This window comes from Tachyglossus aculeatus, chromosome 2 (assembly GCF_015852505.1).
Source record: "Tachyglossus aculeatus isolate mTacAcu1 chromosome 2, mTacAcu1.pri, whole genome shotgun sequence".
Classification (NCBI taxonomy): domain Eukaryota; kingdom Metazoa; phylum Chordata; class Mammalia; order Monotremata; family Tachyglossidae; genus Tachyglossus; species Tachyglossus aculeatus.
The window spans coordinates 32290021-32311797 of record NC_052067.1 but is presented as its reverse complement, the minus strand read 5'-3'; the positions used below and the strand labels follow the sequence as shown (position 1 = coordinate 32311797).

The following is a 21777-nucleotide window of genomic DNA, read 5'->3' as shown; positions in this document are numbered from 1 at the left end:
TGTGATTTTAATAAGGCTTTGAAGGTGGGGAGAATGGTGGGTTGTCATAAATTAAGGAGTAGGGAGTTCCAGGACAGAGGTAGGACATGGGCAAGGGGTTGGCGGAGATCGGGGCATGGAAATACATCGAAACGGACAAAGAAAAAAACAGTTAGCTGATAGAAGAGTTTTCAGTATGACCTACCTCCCCTTTCTATTTCCAGTGTGTTTGACTGAATGGAAATCTGTGATGATGGAGAAATGACTTTGTTACCAGTACATGCTTAAAATTAACTGAACAAAGTAGCATTATAAGAAGATCTGGGTAAACAGTAAGGCTAGTGGCTGGCACTGGTAAATGTTGATATCTCAATGCTAAATTAGTAGACCCATGGAATTTTGAGGGGCTAATGATGTGTGAAAACAATCGGGGAGGCTGGGAAAACAGGTCAAAAAGAATTGGCTATTTTGGGCACATCCTTCTGTCTACTTTCCTTAATCTCTTTTGCTTAGCTCTGTTTCCATTCCCACGGAGGAACCTCCACCCAGTCTTATCCACTGGCATACCTATCTTTATCCAGGATCCAGGAACAATCCCTGCTCCTTGAATACTCCATATACTGAGCTATCTGGGAAATTCACAGGACTCATCGAGGAATCCAGCGGGGATGGGGAGAGCAACCCAGCATCCTGAAGCTAAAGGAACCAGTCGAGAGAAGGTGTGAGTAATGATCCAGCCTACTTTCTGAAGGCCAGGCCAACTAAAACAGGAGCACAGGAGGCCACGGATAAATGCCCTATTGCATTCCTCTGAAATACAAATGGCTTTTCTCCATCTTTTTTCTTTTCCCAGTTTCATCATTATCTTATGTCTAAAGTGCCCCAAGTTACTGCTAATTTCCCACTGGGGCTATTCTACAGGAATTGAAGGATTATACATCAACTGACTCGGGGAATTACTTCCACCTTAAACTGCCATTTTGTGACACTTTACTGTTTTTATTTAATGTCTGGCTCCCCCTCTAGACTGTGAGGTCATGGTGGGCAGGTAACTTATCTACCAACACTGCTATACTGTACTCTCTCAAGCAATCTATATGGTAAATTTATCCTCTAGATTGAAAGCTCATGGCGGATTGTTCCTGTTTATTGTTATTTTGTACTCTCCCAAGTGCTTAGTACAGGGCTTTACAATCAGTAAGCACTCAATAAATACGATTAAATGAATGAAAGTGCTGAGTAAAGTGCTCGGCACACAGTAAGAACTCAATGAATACCGCTGATTGATTGATTACCTAGTCTAGGGAATCAAAGATTTGAGGTGTGACCTCATAACATTCAAGTGCTGAAAGGGCTATTTTAGAGGGTGTTGACCAGAACTACAGAAAACTCCGCTGCATCAGGCCTAACCTGACTGTACCCCTGGATACCCTCAGCCATCATTGAGGCCCGGCAGTGAAAACGGTTCTGTCCCACCCAGCTACCCAAATTCTCCAAGTTGCACTTCTGCCTATAAGAAGGAAGCTGGGTGAGATTTACGTCACGATCCTTCCCTCCCTACATATACTTCAGTCCTTTAAAGTTCTCAAAAGTGGGTCTAACACACAGCAAAGGAAAAACGCCTACAAAACTAGCCGTTTTACATAACACAATCTTATTCACACATGAGTTTATTTCAATTATGCTATGGGTAGAGAGAAAAGAAATCTAGTAACAATAGGACAGAAAGGCCTCCATGTGAAAAATTATTCTGCGAAATATTGAGTTGAACATCATATGCCTGCATTCCATGCACCCAAGCCCTGGCACAGCGGGCTCAAGATTATCATTATTTTGTACTTACAATAGTCCTCTAGGTGCTCTCTAGGACTTTTATTAAACCCCGAAAATATCCTTTAGGCTTGCACTCAAGGGTATTTACTGAGCCCTTACTGTGTGGAGACACTGTACTAAGTAATTTCAACAGACAGACAAGATATATCAGAAAAAGGCTAAGGCATATGAGGGAATGGGAGCCCCTGAAAAGGAGAGAGGATAGCTAATTCCACAGACGGGCAAGTATTTATGTGAGCGTGGTGAGCCGCACACATATTTCTTTGGGCTGTCACAGTGAAGGGGGAAGGACCAGACTTTATGGGGCGGCCCTAAGCCTGCTAAAACATAGTGGGGCCTATGCTATTTGGAGGCAACTGACTGCATCGACTTCAGACCTGGAGCTAATTAGTAGCTATCACATGTGAGACTACAACCACTTTTTCCATTCCTCAATCAGTTGCCCAGATCCCAATCCCTGGGCCATGTTTTTCCTGATTTATTTACATTCAAAAATTGGTCTACTGTTGGTCCAGGGGAGAGAGTGCGCTGCTCTAGCAATCAGGAGGCCTAGTTCCAGTTCAGTCTAGAACTGATCAGTGGGAGAAGACTGCACACGTACTCTCACAATATGCTGAACCCCACTCTGCCAACTCGCTGGTTGCGGTCCAACCCCCACCAGGAATAAGACTGACAGGGATGAAAGAATTCACAAGCCAATGGCATTATGATCAATTCCTCTGTGCAGGTTCTAAGTCCCAAGCGTTCGGGACCGAGGCTCACCTATCATTCCTGACTAGAGGATCAATCCCCACAATCAATTAACAGTATTCATTGAGTACTTACTGTGTGAAGAGCACTGTATTGTGCTTGGGACAGTACAATACACAGAGTTGGTAGACACACAGGGCTTGGGTACAGTCTAGAGGAGGAGACAGATTAATATAAATTACATATATGTATATAAGCGTTGTGTGGCTGGGAGGGGGGAGATGAATAAAGGGAGCAGAGGGAAAGGGAGAAGAGGACTTAGTCATCTATTAGTCATGCTTCAAACAATGGAAGGTTATTCATTCACTCATTCATTCAATCGTATTCATTGAGCGCTTACTGTGTGCAGAGCACTGTACTAAGCGCTTGGGAAGTACAAGTTGGCAACATATAGAGACGGTCCCTACCCAACAGTGGGCTCACAGTCTAGAAAGGTTATCAGCCTGGCCTGCACACACTATAGCCAGGTCTTTGGTTGCACAACAAAATTTTCAGCCAATCTGACACACAGTCAGGATCTTTAAACATCAGAGCTCAGTAGCATGAAGGGCAGCTCCATGGAGAACATATTGATGCTGACGTATTGCCATTTAAATTCCCACAGGGAGTATCATTCTGCATCCTTCAAGAACACCATGGAGCAGGGTCTCTATTTATATATACCAGCTGAACTAAAACTGAACAAAGATGGAGGGCTATCAGCTCTGGTTGTTTCCCTATAATCTGAAGTGAACAGCTGACGGCATTATCATCTCACAATCATCCAGGGACTGATCATTCAATCTGATTCATTTGAGTCCCCGGGATTTCCAACTCCTTCCCTTATATACTTCAGTGATGTGGACTTCAAACAAGGGGTGGAAATTGTAAGGAAAATGGGGAGAAATTAATTAATAAAATCAATCAAGCTCTCTCAGTTAATAGATATTTTACAATGGTGAGTTAGGAACGGAAAAGCATTTAAAGACATAAATACAGTTTTGAGATGGCTTGTGAATTTACTTATTGGTGGTAATAATAATAATAATAATAATAATTTCTTAAGCGCTTATTATGTGCCAAGCCCTATATTAAGTGCTGGGGTACATACAAGGTAATCAGGCCCCGTCTGGGGTTCACAATATAAGTACACAGGAGAACAGGTATTGAACCCCCATTTTACAGTTGATATAACTGAGGCACAGAAAGGTTTAGTGACTTGCCCAAGGCAAGAGGTAGAGCCAGGTTTCAAACCCAGGTGTTCTGACTCCCCAGTGCACGCCCTTTCTATTAGGTGACACTACTTCTCAAATAATTGAACATTGTTGTTTTTTCTCCTGAGCTGGACCTGTTTCCCCAGCAAAACGTGCATTTTTGAGGGCTATATTTAGTGAAATATTAAAACAATTTCCTAAGATCCTTGCAAAATAACATGAACTGGGCCATATATCCAGGTAGTGGATAATATATAAGGGCATTTTTATGATGGTGACTACAAAGACTCCAAATGTGTGATAACTACCAATATGGTCACGATCTTGCTAAAATGAGTCAATTTTCAATATCGGCAAAACCTAACAAAATAGAAACAAGTCAAATACGCACTGCTTCTGAGGTATGTGTAAGATTTACTTGGATATCATGCTTTCTTATTTCCTCTTCAGACGCTTGACATCCAACAACCAAACATGGACACTGAATTAGAGCTTAAATTACCAGATTACCAGCAGTAAAAGAATTGTATATTTTTTAAAGGTAAAATAAATTCATTATCTAGGCTTTAGATAAAATTAGAGGTGATGTTTTGGCTGTAAACCCTCCTTAGGGCTATGAGGAAAACACAGAACAAGGTTTGTTTTTCTCACACCCCCAAGAAAACCTCATTGCCAAAACACCACTTCTATTTTTATTTGCTGTTAAATATCATTGAATATTCCTTCATTTTAGTACAGAAAACTAGCCAAATAGGGGAAAAAACCCTTTCCTTTTATTTTACTATACTTCACGTGATTTTTCCCTTTAAGGAAAAGAAAAACCACATGAATATATGTAAAATATATGTAAAATAGAATGAAAGGTGGATGTTTTTTTTTTTCCTATGGGGCACGGTAGAGGTTCCTTTTTATCACACGAAGTTCCTAAAAATGAATAACAATCTTTGAACATACAAGTGTGTGTGTGTGTGTGTGTGCGCGCGCACGCACGCATAGATAAATTTCTACTAATAGACTTCAGTTACTGCATCGCTTCAATATAGTTTATTACCTCTTTTGGCTGTAAGACAGTCAATTTGAACAATCTATGCTAGGGAAATAAAATGGTCTCACAAAAGAAGCAGCGTGGCTCAGTGGAAAGAGCACGGGCTTTGGAGTCAGAGGTCGTGGGTTCGAATCCTGGCTCCGCCACATGTCTGCTGTGTGACCTTGGGCAAGTCACTTAACCTCAGTTACATCATCTGTAAAATGGGGATGATGACTGTGAGCCCCATGCAGGACAACCGGATCACCTTGTATCCCCCAAGCACTTAGAACAGTGCTTTGCACATAGTAAGCGCTTAACAAATGACATTATTATTATTATTACTATCAGTCAATGGTATTTGTTCAGTGTTTACGTTGACAGAACATTGTATAAAGCCCTTGGGGACAGTACAATAGAGGTTGTTTTTTTTTTACACAAATTCCTATAGTAATAATAATAATTATTATTATGGTATTTGTTAAGCACTTATTATTATGTATCTGACACTGTACTAAGTTCAGGGGTGGATTCAAGAAAATCGGGTTGGACACAGTCCCTGTCTCACATGGGGCTCACAGTCTCAAGCCCCATTTTACAGATGTGGCAACGGAGGCACAGAGAAGTGCAGTGACTCGCCTAAGGTCACACAGCAGACAAGCGGCAGAGCCAGGTGTACACTTCCTGCATATTTTGTGTTTCCTAGTTGAACGTCCTTGGACTTCCACAAACTACAGTCATTAATCACAGTGTTTCATATTATGAGCGCGATACTTGAGAACAATATTAAGCATTCAACACTTCAGAAAAGGAAGGTAATACCAAACAATAAGGAAAATCTCATTTACTCAAAAGCAAAAGTACAAGTCACTTGGCTTTTCTTTACTGATCGAAAAGTTACACCGTCACAGTTATACTTATGTGGCGATAAAATGATCCTAAATATAACATTATGTCCAATACCTTTAATATAAACGTAAATTTATGTATTACATGTCTACATATTCCTCATTACTCCTTCAATTGCTTTGAACACATTCCCGTACCTACAATTGCAGTGTGAAAGGGCCAGAAGTAACCAAAAAATAAAAAAAAAGTCAGGTCATGTGCTTGAAATCTCATCAGGTTTAAATGGAGAAGACTGAAAAAAACCGTCAACCTCAAGCTGCTAGTGTGTAGACAGCGCAAGTGCCAGAAAAAGGAGATAGTTCTGAAGATCTACTTTTGTCGCGTCGCCCACTGAAACAAGTCTTGAAATTGGTGTGTGTACTGTGGCCATCTGTTTACTTTCGCTAGCAAACTCTGACCATGACTTCAAAAGAAGTATTCTAGGCGTTAACTTCTTAAACACTTGCATACTTCAATATGCTATTATCACAAGGGTTTTACAGTTTCTTAGAAAAGCCAGCATCAAAAGATGTATTTAATTCACTTTAAAAATAAAAGTGCTATTCCCATGTAACAGAGAATCAGGATCTCAAGCTCAAAGAAAATCATTCTGCTCAAACTCTACTCATTTGCTCCCAATTAATCTAAAATCACCTTCCCTGCGCTTTAAAATGTGTGACCTGGTTTCAATATCATCCTGAGAATTACTCCCACCTAGTTTCTCTTCCCAGTTTGACCAGGCAATACTTAATTTTCAGGACTATTTAATCACTTATCCACATATCCATTTTTTCATTCTCTTTTTCCTCCTATGTGTAATTCACTTTGTATCTGTTTCTCCTAGTAGACTACTCCACAGGGACAGGAATTGTGCCTCCACACTACACGGTCCTCTTCTCTCCAATCATTTCGTTAGGTATTCCGCCCACCGCAGATGCTCAAAATAGACTGTCTATTGACTGATCTATTTATTCTCTTTACCACCACATTCCTGAGCGCTCCAAATATTCTCTTAATGTCAAACACAGGCCACAAAGCTTCTTGAATCTAAGTGTCTCCTCATCTCTCTTTCTCTTCCTAATTTATTGCTTCATTTTTCATTCACCTGGTAGAGAAAGCTCCTTACCTCTTTGCCTCGGCTTTCAATCTGAATTTCCTATGGTTTATCTATTTTAATCTTTATACCACTATTTTCTACAATATTCCTTATATCATCTGGACACTTGGGGTAAATACAGCAAATTAAATTAAAATGGGAGTTTTACACAGGACCATCAATCTAGGTTAAGTAAATAAGATTTCCCACATTAAATATATTATGCAGAATTCATACATTTTTATATTTTCTGGGAAAGACTTCTGCGTTTGCCATTATTATGGTATAATATTAAGTGCCGACGCTGGACCAAGCATTGCGCCTTCAGAGCTGGGGTACATGCAAAATAATCAGATCAGACACAGTACCGATCCTATTCAGGGCTCAGAACCTAAGAAACCCAAGAAACTCATGTAGGTTCCTTTGATGGCATGTAAAAATTGACCCATATAATGAGGTTTTAAAACTCACACTTTGGAAATTTTCCTAAATTTTTATCAACTTGGAACAATATTATTTAAAATATACATTTTTGCCAAAGAATAGATTAGTCCATTTATATCTCTCTCAGATCTTAGTTACTCTAAAACTGCTGAACCATTATCTAAATGTAGCCATGTATTTCAAACGCACAATACCACAAAAGTGACCACTGTAATAATTCTTCTGAATATGCTCCAAAAGACAAAAGGGCATATTACTTGCCTCTGAAGTTGAGTAGCCAAAACAGTTTTGTAGCTGTTGTGATTTTGTATTCTTTCCTGTTCATAATGACTGCTACTGATGTAATATTTTCCATTTCTGTACTTTTTCCATCTAAATAAATTTCAGATTCTCCCATTCGGGGCATTCTGTACTCAGCTCAATACGAGTTATGCAATCTAGCAATACACAACTCTTGAAATAAAAAAACCAAAGGATAGTATGATTCATTTTCTTTCACAATAGAAAGCATTCATCTCCTTTTGTAAGTTCAATATTTCCAAAAGATCCCATGAAAGAATATTTACAAAAATTAGTGAAATGTTTCACAGTTCCTATTCAGCAGAATAACCTGACTAAAGCGGACCATTCACTAATAAAGTGCAACTTAATAAATCATGTGGAATCTTATTTTGTTCAAACCCTTACTAACTCCTAGCACCATCTGTTACCATCAAAACTATATGACAAGATATGATATATAATTAATAGGTAAACAACAATCTAATTAAAATGGACAAATACTCCATGTTCCTGCCATTTGGGAGCTCTAATTACAGACTAAATTTTAAGCTTGAATTAAATATTTAAGCTGGAAAATTAACTTTCCTTCTCGAGTCTTGAATACATTAATACAGATATGTGAAGCGACTTCCTGATGGGAACTTAAACATGTAATTTAGTTTCATCAAAGCAGTTACTAATTGTTAAGCAGCAGTACCTAACCATATGTACACAATAGCTATTTAGAGCAGAAAAGGTGGTTTTAAAGCACCCCTTTGCAACCCTTTCCTGACATAAATATAAAATGTACATACAGCACAGCAGTTTACACTACACATTGAAAATAAATTATGTGCATGCGTGATTTTTGCCATTCGTACATACAAATAGATCTAAATAAACAAAATCACCAATTTGACAAGCTGAAAAAATTCACTGAAATACGGAGATGACCACAAAGAATTCTTGGGAAAATTACACTCGCACAAAAAAATTGTACCTAATTGTACAAAACTAAACCCATGAACCTCTGAGATAAAATCAAGTGTATGCTATAAAATTGATATTTATTCCAGTCTGCGTACGTCATCACTTAGATTGATGGAAACTTAAAATGAACTTAGAGGAACCATTTTTACCTAAACCTAAATTTTTATAAGTACGGAAAATAGTAAGTTAGGCTACACAGAAATGTTCAAAATGGTATATATAAAAGTAGCTTTAATTTTTTGTAAAGATAACAATGTTAGGTTTTTGTTGGTATTTGAAATGTGAAAAATAGACCTTACCAAGTATCATTTGTTAATAAATTCCCCTAAACCTCTCCATAAATATTGCAGCATTAAGTCACCAGATGCATTCTAAGTGTATGATGGCCCATTTTTTTAATTTTATAGTACATCTTGTTGTTGGAAATTAAAGTTTAAATGCTAAATGGAAATTCAAAGATGCCTTGTAGAACGGACCATGAATAAAGAATACCACCTGATTTTTTCTTATCTTTTGATGACAATTTTACAAATCGACTAGTTTTGCTTTGCATCAAGAATATAAATTTTCTATATTTTCTAAATTTATATTTTTCTTAAACACTTCATATTTCCATTACAAATTCTGGTGATAACTTGAGGATTTAGAAACCAAATCAACTCTGGATTTAAGATAACCATGACCCACCAACGAATACTTGAGAATAGAAAAATAATTAAATTTTTAACTAACAGCTCGAAATATCTCTACATGGAGGGCAGTTCTCCACTAATCCCTATTATTCACCCTTACCTTACTTTTTCTGTTACCATTAAAATCTAATGTTCCTTTGTGTGAAACCAGTGAAGGCTCTGCCCGAAGAGGCATCACACACGAAGACATATAGATACCTATATTCTAATCAAATAGGGCGATGGACTTGAAGACAATGCCACACTGATTATGAATTTCACCTGCGGGTGTATGTGTGGCTGAAAAGGCCAAAAGTGTGACCCTCGGTTCTTACTGTTGTCCCTCACTGTGCTGTCACGGCTGTCTGCCGAGTCTGACACTTCTTACTTTCATTTCTTTGTCTTGTGATTCTCAGGCACAAACTCAGAGAGAGAAACAGACAGTAACGGAAGAGAGGTAGAAATACCAAAGATAAGGGGGGAAAAGGGGGAAAAAAAAAACACCAAAAAAAACCCCACACCATGTACTTTGTTCTTTCAGCCCTGTGCCTTGTTTCTTTTTTTTAAAATATTATTTGTGAGAGGACAAGGGAGGAAAAAGGGAGAACAGAAACAAGAAACTAGAGTGCAACTGCTTAGGTGGCTACTTTTAGGATGGGCCTTGGTTTTTATCATAAACTGATGAATGCACAATTTAACTTGGCTTTTGGAGCAATATGATAACAGTACATGCATTACGTAATACAGGTCCCTATGACCACATCTACACCTGACCATCTAGATTAAAAATATGGAAACCTAGACTGTAAGCCTCCTCACGTAGACAGTAAGCTCCTTGTGGGAAGGGATCATGTCTACTAACTCTATTGGTTTTCTAGGTGCTTAATAAGCTTTCTTTCAATAACTACCATTGACTGACATCACAACAGCTTTGAAAATAATTTTAAAGATGTAGAAGGCCACAAAAATGCTAGTCTTTACCTTCCCAGAAAAGTGCCTAATAAAATAAAACAAAATATACTTCTTTCCTATTTGCTCGCTCTACGTTTGTGATCACTTTGTAAGACCAAGATAAAACTGCATATTTATGCTATTTTATCGTACTATTTACATCTCAGTTTTCTAAAAATCAAGCAATTCTCTCTCACCGAATGCAGTATTTTCCTATCAGTGCTAAATTTATCACCTTAAATTAGGCTATATGAAATTGTTGAATTATTGTATTATTAAAAACAATACTGACATGTATTCCATCTCTTCTCCCTTCTCCCGTTTGCACTAAAAAGAAATGGCTATCATTTCTTCAAAACTGGTCTCAAACAAAACCCCCTCTTAGTACGGTCTTATCTGAATGAAACAATATATACTTCAACATTGTTGGTCCAGCCCCTCCTAATCCAGAGCCTCATTTTTTCTAAATAGTTACAAGGTCACTGAATAAAATCAGTGGTTGTATTTGCATACACAAATGATTCATGCCATTTTGAATCCGAGCCTGGGACGTGCTCCAAAATCACTAGAAATATCGCCTACTACCAACGAATCTCTAGTTGCTGGTGCACCCTATGCTATAAAACCTACTGAAATTCACCACTTTGGACTACCTGGATTTTTGGATGTCTGGATAATCTCCCAAACTATGACTGCACTGAAGCTGAACTCGAGTTCCTGATGTTCCCTTCAATCAAGTACACCAGCAACAACTCATTTAGATATAATCCAATGCTTCTTGGGTTAGGGAAAGAGCACAGGTTCGGGAGTCAGACGTGGTGAGTACTAATACTGGCTCCACCATTTATCAGCTGTGTGACTTTGGACAAGTCACTTAACTTCTCTGTATCTCAGTTACCTCATCTGTCAAATGGGGACAATCTGATTACCTTGTATCTACCCCAGCACTTAGAAAAGTGCTTGGCACATAGTAAGTGCTTAACGAATACCATCATTATTATTATTATTCAATGGCGTGTGTCTTCACTGCACAATTTGGATCAACCAATCAATAGTAGTTATTGCGCGCTTTTGGTGTGCGGAGCACCTTACTAAACACTTGGGAGAATACAAATGCAACAGAGTTGGTAAACACGACCGCCGTGTACAAGGAGCTTACAGTCTAGAGGGAGAGGACAGACATTAAAATAACTTAAAGATTTGGAAAATGGGAGAGTATAAGGATATGTACATAAGTGCTTAGGGTGGGGTAATTATCCAGTGTTTAAGGAGCAAAGATCCAAGTGCATAAGTAATACAGAAGGGAAAGCTTAGGGGAAATAAGGGCTTGGGAAGGTTTCTTGACAGAATGTAAAATGAGTTAACTAGAATGTCAACGAAATAGAAGTAGAGATTCGCCATCAAAAGAAATGGCTTTGTGTGTGCATTTAACTATGATCACGGCATGTCATTACTACACTCTGCAGCCTATCCCTAAGCCTTATTAAACTATACTATCCTTAAGAGAGCACTCCAGCCTTATTGGACCACATTATACTTGGGTTGGCTGCAACTTTAAAATATTGCATTTAATGCATTATTACATATTCAGAGTGTTATTATACAAGAACATATCAAACATAATAATGTGAATTTTCATCAAGAGTTAAGGTGGTATCTTTGCACTACCCTAACCTATTAATGTCCACTGACTCAGTGGTTCCTATGACATTACTTTTCCTAACAGAAAGGTCTGCATTATTATAACTATGATGTCACAGCAAAATTGGATGCATATTATTTTCAGCAATAGCCAGATTAGAAACTAGTTTGCTCTAGGAAGAGGTGAGAGGAAGGAGCACAATAAGTGAAGAGCTTGTTGCAGTTGATCTTGACATATTTTGATTCAAATATCAAAGATACACCCGGGCTATAAATGCATTCTTGAGAGAGCAAGTTCACTGTGGGATTGCTCCTTGTTCACAGATTGCCTAGAAATTGCATATGACAACTAAACGGGAAATGTAGCCTCGGGGATAATCATCAGATTACCAGAATTAGCAAAAGATTACCGAAATTGCCTCGTGAAGTTCCTCCTGTTACTGTCCGCTCTCAGAGTTTGCTCCAGAGGATGGTTTGGAAGGTCCAATGGAGATGGAGAGGCATCTCTGGGTGGAAGGTAGAAGAGGTGGGATGGCCTGGATGTGGAGGAGAGAAAAATTCCCTTTTTGGAAATAACACTGGCATCTCACAGGGCTATCACGGTTTCTGATGAGATTTTAGGTCCTCGGTTTTGTGAAGGGGTGAGAGAGAGGGCCTTCAAACCCTCTCCAACATTTGTGCATAGGTGACCACAACAATAGTTCTGCCAAGGAATAGGAAGAAACTAAGCAGTAGACTTGCTAGGTGCAGGCTGATAATTGAACTGGTTAGTCAATTAAATTTATTCAGCACTTACCGTGTGCAGCACACTGTACTAAGTACTTGGGAGGGTACAATTTAACAAGAAACAGGCATTCCCTGCCCACAACAGTTTGTCTTTGGCTTAATTAGAAATATAAGGCCTTTTCTGATTTAGCTAAGTGGTTCCCAATCATACACATATCTTCTAGTGTAAATACTTCTAGAACCTTGAGAAGCAGCGTGGCTCAGTGGAAAGAGGCCGGGGCTTGGGAGTCAGTGGTCATGGGTTCTAATCCTGGCTCCGCCACATGTCTGCTGTGTGACCTCGGGCAAGTCACTTAACTTCTCTGGGCCTCAGTTACCTCATCTGGAAAATGGGGATTGTGACTGTGACCCCCACGTGTATCCCCCCAGTGCTTAGAACAGTGCTTCACAAATAGTGTTTAACAAATGCCATCATTATTATTATTATTATTATTATTATTATAACCCAGCTATGAAGGAGTAGGAGCAACTTCATGCGTGATTCAAGTGCCTCCAGTCTTTTGAGTTTAAAGTTTCCCAGTTAACTGGAACTGCATTTGAAAATTGCCTTCCACATTTCTATTTCATCTTTAGCAAGGCCAGGTAGTATATGCTGATCGTACATAACATATTACATAGTACTACTTTATTCTATTGATGATGGAAAAACTATCAGGGTAAGTTTCTCCATTTCTGCCCCAGAGTATTCTCTAGTATCTAGAAAATATTTTCAGGGCCATCACACTTTTTTTTTAAACAGATCTTCTCTTTCAATCAACCAGGTACCAACAGAAGTTCTCCCATGAACTGGGGTAGAAATTTTCTATATCAAAATTTATGTAAAATGTACAATCCACAATGCAGATGTCATGAGCCAAATACAAGATGACAAATGTGATAAGACAAATGCATGGACTTGAAATTTATGACAGTGATTCAACAAACTGAACTCTTTTTAACTATTTTTATATTAGGCTACAGTGAGCTTAGCCTTTGAAGAAAATGGTCCTAAATTCAAATTTAACTTTTCAATACAAATACAGTAATATCAAATATTAATTTTTACCCTTCATTTTCATAAAAAGAGTGGCCACAATGAAAGCAAAGAAACTGTGCTTTGCAAGTATTCTCAAGAGCTACGTTATACCAAACTAGCATTTTGGATTTTAACACTTCCAGACTCATGTTTCAGTAAGTTTCTCTTTTATATTTGGCACATGTCAAAATCCAAGGAAAAATACAAGGTGGAACCATTTGCAGAGTCTCACAGTGATGAGATACATATTTCAGGATTTTCGCCAACTACCCAAAAAGCTTAAAGTGGTACCATGGGGTCCCACTTTTGTCTGGGATGATGGGGATGGGAGGAAGGAGCTATGGAAGTGGTCCAGCAGCACGAGGATGAGAGGAAGGAAGACAAGAAGAAATAGGAGGAAGAGAAGGAACAAATAGGTGAGAAGACAAATGCATCTGCTCCTTCTAATACCACCACCCCAGATGAATTAGTCCATTCAAGAAATGGCAGAAATTCCCTTTACTCCACGTCCCCAACTGTCAGTTAAGGAGACACAGCTGCCTGGACACCACCGCTTCTTTCACTTTTCCACTCTTTTTGTCTTCTCCCTTTTTTCCCTTTCTGATTTACTTTTGTTTCTCTCCATCTATGATCCTCTTTTAGGAACCATCTTAAGGAGACCCCACCCTCTCTGCCTTATTTGTCTGCCTTTGATGTGATGGGGACAACCGCACCGTGATACCTAGCAGAGCTTGAGGGGGGCCACCGGGATCAAAACCTGTAAGGGTAAGATGTATGGCCCCTGTTCGTGAGAGCAACTAACTGCTAGCTACTACTGGGGAGCCAAATCCTTCTAAAGCCTTGGTTAAAAAATGTACTTGCCTGTGCCTCTGTCTGTCTCCCTCTGATTGCTCACGGCCCCTAGGATCGCCAAGTATCTCACTAGTCCCAGCTCCATCCGACATGAAATGTGACAAAACTGGATCTAATTATTAAAGAGCAAGACTAAAATCTTGGTTGACTCATTTTCCTGCTTCTGTTTCTTGCTCCCAAGTTTAACTCATCTTCTATCAACATCACTGTGTACTGAGAGAGATGTATGCACAAAACATCTCTCTCTCTACACACACACACATATATATATATTACATACATATATTATATACATACATTATATATTACATACATATGTATGTAATATTTACTGAGCACTTAATACTTACTGGTCAGATACTACTTACTGCAGTTGGTCAGACAGAAATTCAGTCACAGCTCAGATAGCAAGATAGAAAATAATAATAATAATGATGGCATTTGTTACGTGCTTACTATGTGCAAAGCACTGTTCTAAGCGCTGGGGGGGGATACAAGGTGATCAGTTTGTCCCACGTGGGGCTCACAGTGTTCATCCCCATTTTACAGATCAGGTAACTGAGGCACCGAGAGTTAAGTGACTTGTCCAAGGTCACACAGCAGGCATGTGGGGGGGCCGGGATTCAAACCCATGACCTCTGACTCCAAAGCCCGGGCTCTTTCCACGGAGCCACGCTGCTTCTCTACTTCAAATTCTACTATATGCATTTTTCTGCTATGCTGTTTTAAAGAAAGGAACGCATTAGAAAATAAATCAATATCATCTGATGATTACTGCATTAGTTCAAAGTTTACTTCTACTAATAAAATTTTAAATATTTAAAAACTCAGGATTAACATCTTTAATGGAATGTGACAGTTTAATTAGAAAGGTAAATGCTACATTGATATTAAAGTTACCCTAAACAAATTGGTAAAATTACAAACATTCTGAGGAAATGGTCATCCATTAAATTGATTATTTTGTAATAAATTCTGAATTTGTTCTACAGATAACAATCTAATGTGTCTTTCATTTATAGTTTTCAGTTGTACTTACAATGAACACTTCTCTAACAGTATTCATTTCAGCAAAAAAGGGCCAAATAAAATATTAACTTGTCACCACTTTAATATTTTTACAAGAAGCCATGGAAAAAACAACAACAACCACACCCATCATCATCAATCGTATTTATTGAGCGCTTACTATGTGCAGAGCACACCCAGGTCTGCAAGTGCATTGCAAGCAGTCGTAGGATGTATTTAGGTCGTATTTGTTACAGTGCCTAGTACTAGATGCCATGGGGTGCGCTGTCCTGGTCACTGAGACAGTAAGAGCAATTTTTAAAAATGTCTTTATGTACTTATGGATATTTGTGTGCTGAGAAGGCTATGATTGCTCATATAACCACAGCAGCAAGGAGTTAGTCAAATAAAATTCCATGTAAAAGATTGGTTTTAAAGGTGGAGAGACAGCCTACAATCTAGAGGGAGAAAGATATTAATATAAATAAGTAATCCTGGAAAAGGGGCTGCTAGGAGGGTGAAACTATGAAAGTGGTGAGGGACAGGCAGACCTACTGCTTAGGAGGACCTACAACGTAAACTCTTTCACGTTCACTGTAAGGCTTCCCATGTTTCCACATTTGTTCAAGCTCCTATAAGGCCAATGGTTCAACGGCACATCCTTAGCAAGTAAGGGCAAAAGCTCCAGGAATTCAAAAAACAAATGTCCATAAGTAGATTCCTGGGCCTATCAGGAACCACATCCATAAATGTAGTCTTAGAAAAAAAGCCAGACTGAATACACTAAACCAAATACTTTTCAGCTTAGAGGGGCTGATTTGGAGGGAGAAAAATAAACATTAGAAGCAAACATCCCTTTCCTTAGATAATGAAAAAGACCACTACTATTGGTGCCATTAAGAGTCATGTGGGTGCTTTATCTCTTTTCCAAATGCTAGCTTGGTTTGACCACAGAGAATTAGCTACCAAATAGCATAAATCATGAATTTCCTTGACTTTGCTTCTGTTTAATGTTTTGTTTCTTTTAGCAGGTCGTACTGCTTATTTTATTTTATGTAGAATGGGCTTTGGCTCCCTCTTATGGGTGCTCTCCCAGTACTTAGTAATGTTTGCCAATTTTGTGCTCTCTAGGAACCCTGTATAAGCCTAAACAACGGACTTCCATATTGTACAGGGACCTCGCCCTTAAAACTATTTCACCCAAGGCAATTCTCATCCAAATCCCAGAGATTATTTGGCGTTAATGTGTATCAAAGTAATTTTTCACGTTCCACAAGGATGACTTCCACATTGTACTCTGAACCTAGATGTTGAATAAGCTTATCCACATCAAATAATCTAATTAATAATGAAAAGGCTTTTGCTTCCAGGCTCTGGGTCCTTAAAGTTATCTTCATCTCCTGACTCAAAGAAATGGAGGTCTAGTGTAGGTGTGCACCATGCTCACTCTAGGTTCACACGAAGTAGAGCTATTCCAAAGCAGATCTGGGGGGCCTCTACCTAAAACGACCTGTTAAAATTCCCTAAGTGACTTGCCACCCCTGAAAGTGTCCTGTAACTACCCAAACTAGCAAGGATAGCAACCTGTCCGCCAAATCAATCGATGGCATCCGTTGAGCAATTAATTAGCACAGAGCACTGTACTGAGCACTTGGGACAGTCCAATAGAGCTAGTGGACATGATCTGTGCCCATAAGGACCTTACAATCTAGTGAGAGAAGCAGACACTATAACAATAAGGGGGGTGAAAATGATTTAAATTCTGTGGGGAGTTGGAAATGCTGAAATGGCAGTGGGGAATATAAAGTGGGGAGAGGAGAATTCAATTGGGGAAGGACTCCTGGAATTAACCAGGACCACTAACTGCGGGCTAGAGCATTTCTCTCAAGAGTTCTCTCCCAGGACTGGGACATTTGAGGGACAGAGTCCACAGAGGGTCCAAGCATCCCACTTCTGAGATTAGGAGAACAGAAGCATAGCAAAACTCAGCATGGCTTGGGCTGGGTGAGCCCACTGTTGGGTAGGGACAGTCTCTATATGTTGCCAACTTGTACTTCCCAAGCGCTTAGTACAGTGCTCTGCACACAGTAAGCACTCAATAAATGATTGATTGATTGATTGACTCCCCAACTCACTCCACAGAGGCTGCAGTTCCATCACTCCCTTTTAGCACCACTTTGCGACAGGGATGGATGTGGCTCACTAGAGTGAGCTGCAGGAACTACAAACCCCCAAAGCCTCTGGGACAAATACACTTCAATGTAAATAACACATAAAGACACTTTACAGGCACATGGGATGAAACCTGAGGTATTGTCACTAATATTTGAGCCCATCCTCATTTTGGTGCAGAAGGGAAACAAGCCTAAATGCTAAGGCCTGGGCCTTGGGGAAGGTGAGCCATGAATTTCAACAATGAAGAGGTTAAATTTATCAGGCAGCCAGATACCCTGACTCCCTAGACCCCATGATCTTGCACAGATCCCAGGAACTAGCAGGATCCCCCACTTCTAGACTGTGAGCCCACTGTTGGGTAGGGACCGTCTCTATATGTTGCCAACTTGTACTTACCAAGCGCTTAGTACAGTGCTCTGCACACAGTAAGTACTCAATAAATACGATTGAATGAACTAGCAGTGTTGCACTTTTCTCCCCATGAAGTACTTTCATGTAATCAATGTTACATTTTTCTAAATAGTTAACAGTTACGAATGCCATGAACCTGTCAAGTTATGTTCCTTAAGCCGTGCTGCATCGATGGCTGAATAATGGAGAACACTTCCGACAAATCCCACAGGTAAGCAAAAATGACACTGTAAATCCTCTCTACCCTCTCCACGGTTCATAGAGGCTTTTCTGGCCCTGTTATACCCCTGACCCAGTCCTCTCATCCCATCTCCCCAGCCACTTGCCCCCATATTTTGTTCTAAATCAGTGACCTACACGATGCTCCCCACTCAAATCATGCTACCACAGCCAGCAGGAGGTGGAAAGAAAAATGTTCTCCAGGGGCTGGACAGTTGGGTCCTAGCCCCAACTCTGAAGCAGTGTGGGCCTATAGGTTAGAGCACAAGGTCTGGGAGTTAGAAGGACCTGGGTTCCAATCCTGGCTCCGCCACTTGCCAGGTGTGTGACCTCGGGCAAGCCACCACTTCACCGTGCCTCAGTTCCCTCATCGGGAAAACGGCTCCATGTGGGATAGGGACTTTGTCCAACCTGATTAGCTCATACCTACCTCAGTGCTTAGAAGAGTGCCTTAAGTAAGCACTTAAATACCATTAAGCAAGAAAAGAAAACAAAAACATTCCTAGTCCCAAGTAGTGGGGAATTGGCTGGTTTGATGTGATCTCCTTCCTCACCTCTCTTGATCAATCAATGAAAAATAATGACCACTCCCAGTGCACAGAGCACTGCAGCAATCACTTGGGGGAACTGGCAGGCATGATTCCTGCTGCAACCTAGCAGAGGGAGAAACTAAAATAAACTATGGCTAAGAGTGAGTGAAAGAATATAAAGACACGAACCTAAGTGCAATAGGGTGATGTGATTCCCCAGGTACTTAGGTGGAGGCTCCTGCCCAGCTCCATTCCATCCTCTCATCTCTCTCCCCCATAACCATGCACAACTGGGCTCTGGGATTCTCAGCAGCTCCATTCCGCAGGCCTTGTTCACTGATTTACAAAACAAAAATCCTGGGGCCCAGGGAAAAGACAGGTAAGGGAGGCCAGAGGCAAGTTTGGGGTTGGGACAGGGGACAAAAACTTCTCCATACAAGGAAGAGGAGAAAGGGAGATGCAAGAGGGTAGGAAGAGTGAAGGAAGAGATTTACTGGGAGTGATCAGTGCATGACCTGTCAATTGGCTTCAACTGGCTGTAAATACTATAGGGTGGCCTTAACCTGACGTGTGGTTTACAAGCAGTCTTTCAAATTATGACAGAGTTGGTTCCTAAAACATTGTGTCCAATCAAAAGTTTGATCATAACCAGTTTTTTCACTAGAATACCATAAATGGGAAAGTGGTCCCTGAATTACGAGAAACACTGACTTTAACCAAAACTATTCTGAATTGTGTAGTCAAATGGTATAGCTACACAAAAATTTATGTTGCAAACAAGCAATCTTAAGTACATAAAAATCAAATTTAAGGTTAATATAGTACAGTACCATACTGTACAATGTCCCTTATCCTATGTTCAAATGATATGAATAGCATAGAGAAATTTTTAACCTCAATTTTCACCCCAAAATGACCTCACAGGTGGGACCGACTGGATGACATTTCCTCATACTTGCTCCTTTGTCTTCGTTTCTTCATAACTATTTAGCTTATGCAACCCTGAATCTGCATTTCCCGGACTCATATATCTCCTGTCTGGTGTTGCTTTTTAAATTCATTTTTTTTTTGTCATATGTGCATAAAACTAGGTCGACTCCTTCCCCAGCTGCAATGCCTCTCCTCGCACATTTCCATGACCACCACAGCCAAGTGGGCCATGAAAGGGTTCCTTGGGAGGAGACGGACCCTTTCCCAAGCATTCCCTGCCCCTGGCTATTTCACCGGAACAAAGCTGTGGCAGTCCGGGGACTGCATGTGGGGAGAAGGAGCCTGGTGTTAACCTTCCAGATGCCAGATTGGTCTGGACCACCCAACCAGGATAGTGACTGTCCTGGTGGGTGGAAGGCTGGAGCTGGGAAAGGGGTGGCCCAGCCGCATGCAACGGTATTTTCAAATTTTGGCAAGAAAAGAGGTGGAAGTCTGCAGGATTCCAGGGGGATAAGGAAAACATCCAGGAGCTACACTGAGAAATAAGAGAAAAGGTTTAAAGAGAGGTGAGAGTTGGGTAGGGACCGTCTTTATATGTTGCCAACTTGTACTTCCCAAGTGCTTAGTACAGTGCTCTGCACATAGTAAGCGCTCAATAAATACAACTGAATGAATGAACAGACTCATATTACATCTACATCAATCACTCAGCATTTATTGAGTATGTACTTTTTTAATGGTATTTGTTCAGTACTTACTTTGTGACAAACACTGTTCTAAGCACTGGGGTAGGTTCAAATTAATTAGGCTGGACACAACCCCTATCCCATATGTATCAGCCTCCTCTCTGATCTCCCATCCTTCTGCCTCTCCCCGCTTCAGTCTATACTTCACTCTGCTGCCCGGATTATCTTTGTACAGAAACGTTCTGGGCATGTCACTCCCCTCCTCAAAAATCTCCAGTGGTTCCCTGTCAACCTACGAATCAAGCAAAAACTCCTCACTCTCGGCTTCAAGGCTGTCCATCACCTCACCCCCTCCTATCTCACCTCCCGTCTCTCCTTCTCCAGCCCAGCCCACACCCTCTGCCGCTAACCTCCTCACTGTGCCTCGTTCTCGCCTGTCCCGCCACCGACCCCCGGCCCACGTCCTTTCCCTTGAATGCCCTCCGTCTACATACCCGCCAAACTAGTCTCTTCCTCCCTTCAAAGCCCTACTGAGAGCTCACCTCCTCCAGGAGGCCTTCCCAGACTGAGCCCCCTTTTTCCTATTCTCTTCGCAATCCCTCCCGCCCTACCTCCTTCCCCTTCCCATAGCACTTGTATATACTTGTATGGATTTATTACTCTATTTTACTTGTACATATTTACTACTCTATTTTGTTAATGATGTGCACATAGCTATAATTCTATTTATTCTTCATGTTTTGTTTTGTTGTTTGTCATCCCCTTCTACACTGCGAGCCCGTTGTTGGGTAGGGACTGTCTCTATATGTTGCCAATTTGTACTTCCCAAGTGCTTAGTAATAATAATAATAATGAAGGCATTTGTTAAGCACTTACTATGTGCAGAGCACTGTTCTAAGCTCTGGGGGGATACAAGGTGATCAAGTTGTCCCACGTGGGGCTCACAGTCTTAATCCCCATTTTGCAGATGAGGTAACTGAGGCTCAGAGAAGTTAAGTGACTTGCCCAAGGTCACCCAGCAGACATGTGGTGGAGCCGGGATTCGAACCCATGACCTCTGACTCCAAAGCCCATGCTCTTTCCACTGAGCCACGCTGCTTAGTACAATGCTCTGCGCACACAGTAAGCGCTCACTAAATACGATTGAGTGAATGAATGGGGCTCACAGTCTAAGTAGGAGGGAGAAGAGGTACTGAATCCCCATTTTCTGTCTGATGAAACACAGGCTCAGAAAAGTGAAGTGACTTGTCCAAGGTCACACAAAAAGCAAGAGGAAGAGCTGGGACTATAACCCAGGCCCTCGGACTCCAGGCCCGGGCTCTTGACACGATGCTATAGGCCACATTGTTACAAGTTCTCAGGGTGGGCCCGCCCCCAACTAGGTGTAGAGTTCTGTTCTAGTGCTTGGGAGAGTACAAAAGAGTTGGTAGACATGATATCTGTT

General features: G+C 40.5%; 1 protein-coding gene across 7 annotated transcripts in view; it reads right to left on the bottom strand.

Annotated features, from left to right (window-relative positions):
- Positions 1 to 21777, bottom strand: part of TBC1D5 (TBC1 domain family member 5) — a 498550-nt gene that overhangs the window by 332525 nt on the left and 144248 nt on the right. For 2 of the 7 annotated variants that reach the window (XM_038759929.1, XM_038759928.1), the window contains exon 5: positions 12132 to 12257. The exons of the other annotated variants lie outside the window; for them this stretch is intronic. The gene's annotated coding sequence lies outside the window, so the exon portion shown is untranslated. The remainder of the gene's footprint in view (positions 1 to 12131; positions 12258 to 21777) is intronic. 7 annotated transcript variants of the gene reach the window in all.